We start from the raw sequence: 2,667 nt of genomic DNA on the forward strand, positions 1-2,667 counted from the left end.
AACTGACCCCCACATTTACAGCTATTAGAGGGTAGATCCAGTTCTTGAACCATACAGGCTGCCTCTAGACCTAATTCTCTTAACCATTATGCTATATACATAAGATAAGAGAAACACGGCTGCCTCAGGTCCTTTTTGTGCAGATAATTCAGGCGAGTAGACAATGGCTTTCATTTAAAATAAATAAATAAATAAATAAATAAATGGGCTTATTACCAAAGGAACATAAACATGGAAATTTTAGCAAGTACAATGATATGTAAGTCAGTACAATATCAGAGTACTCAAAAGTTAAAAGCAGGTCTTGTTTTATTACAGTATAGTTTTGTTTTTTTTTTCTAATTTACTCAAGATTACTTAGGTAATCCACAACTTTCTCATTTAACTCTCTAAACATTAGGTTTCAGTAGCACTGAATTATTATGATTATATTCTTTAACATTTAAAAAGCACCAGCAATAAGTTATAAATTATAGAGAAACTATAAAATATACCCTTATTCCAACTACTTGGCAATAAGTAAATCCTTGACCTGCTTTTTGAGAAAAGACATGTAAAACAAGGAGAATTTAGTGAAAGGGAAAAAAATACCAACCGCAGAAAAATAAAACAAAATAAATACCTCTCTTCTTTTATAAGGCTGGATCTATGGGAAACATGTCATTTCTAAAATTTGCCTTTGGTGTCCACTTCCCCTTTTGCAAGATTCCCTTTTCCACCCTTCTCTTCCTCTTTTCTCACAAATAATTAATGAGGACCTTGCTTGCTGCCTATCATTAATTTTTTTCTCATATAAATTTCACCCTTTGGGTAAAAAGTCACAGGTTTTTATTTCTGAGTAAAGAGAAATAACTTCTTGGCAGCATATATTTTACGTCATAACTTTAAAACTTCTTTGTTCCTTATCACATTTATCACACTGCTGACCAGTGAGACAGTGAATAGATTCATCCAAAGGCTTGCTTTCCAAAATCCCTCAAATCACACTGCTTAATAGTATGCATTCATAGTAATCAATTTCTGGGCTGTGAGATATTACACATTAGGAAGGCATTCAAAGAATAGCATGTGTTATCCTCTCAGTTACTCTGACTTGATCAGCAGAAAGTTACTTACATGAATTTCATTTTCCTAACTTCTGTTAAGAATAGCCCTCAATGAGCTATCGTTTACAGTTATGCTTTTGACCTTTATCAAATGTTGATAACAAAAAACCACTGGAAGATTATTTGCTGTTTCTCTGTTGTCAAATTACTATCTTAATATATCAGTCAAGTCCTCTAGAAAAGGTTCCATGCGATAAATTAGTGTTTCAAGCATTAGAAAAAAAAATTTGCTGAATAATTTATATACTTCTGTTTATCAAATAATAAATGAAAAAGGCAAAGAAGTATCAATCAGAAAGATAACCAGGAACATACAATATCATGGGGCTCAAGAAAAGAAAATTATCAAAATTTGTAAATGGTCAGAAAAGAGGATGATTTCTGGAATAACGCTTCAATTTTTTCTTTGGTAGATTTTGTGATAGTGGATGAAGAGGGGCTCACATTGAGTCAATCACAGTCTAATTTTCTGGCCTTAGCTTTCCCTCCTGTCCCCTCAGGCCTTTATACAGAGCCTCATTCAATTTATTTAACCTGGCACAGCCATCCAGAGTTTCTAGTTACTATGCTACTATTCGACCATTAAAATTCCTCTCATATAAATTTCACCCTTTTGGGAAACAAGTCTCTATTTACTATGCTAGTACTGAATAATTAAAATTCCTCTCATATAAATTTGACCCTTTTAGGGAACAAGTTACAGGTGGTTTTGTTTGTTTGTTGTAACAATGGTTAAATGATGATATTGATTCATGTAGAAAAATCATTTGATGATAGTCAAAAACTATTCCAGACAAAAACTTTCAATTAACTAGTAATATAAGAAAACTTTCTCAATCTGATAAGGCTTTTACAAAAGCCTGTAGCTAACAGCACTTTTTACTTAAAGACTAAGTGTTATATCCCTAAAATTTGGAGCAACGTAAGAATGTCCATTGTCACACAACTATCAAACATTGTCTTAGAATTCCTAGCAAGTGTAACAAAGCAAGGAAAAGAAATAAAAGACATACAGGTTAGAAAGAATTATATAAAACTATCTATATTTGCAGATCACATTTGATCTACAAAATTGTCTACATGGAAAATTCCAAGGAATATAGAAACTTTCTTATAACTAATATGTGAGTTTACTAAGGTCAGAAGTTATAAGACAAACCTGTAAAAATCCCTTGTGAAGCCTGGTTTATGCCTTTAATTCCAGAGCTTTGGTAGGCAATGGTGGGAGGATTGCCTGAACCCAGGAGTTTGAGAACCGCCTGGGCAAGATAGCAAGGACCTACCTCTACAGAAAAGCAAAAACAAAAACTAAAATATACTTATGTTAGTTTTTTTCTTGTAAATCTGTTTTAGTTCTTTGTAAATTTTGGATCTCAGCCCTTTGTCAGACACTTTACAAAAGAAGACATACGTGAGGCCAACAAACATGAAAGAATGCTCATCATCACTGGTCATCAGAGAAATGCAAATCAAAACTACATTGAGATACCATCTCACGCCGGTAAGAATGGCAAACATTAAAAAATCTGGAGACAGCAGATGCTGGAGAGGATGTGGAGAA

This window comes from Cebus imitator, unplaced genomic scaffold (genome assembly GCF_001604975.1).
Source record: "Cebus imitator isolate Cc_AM_T3 unplaced genomic scaffold, Cebus_imitator-1.0 Scaffold412, whole genome shotgun sequence".
Taxonomy (NCBI): Eukaryota; Metazoa; Chordata; class Mammalia; order Primates; family Cebidae; genus Cebus; species Cebus imitator.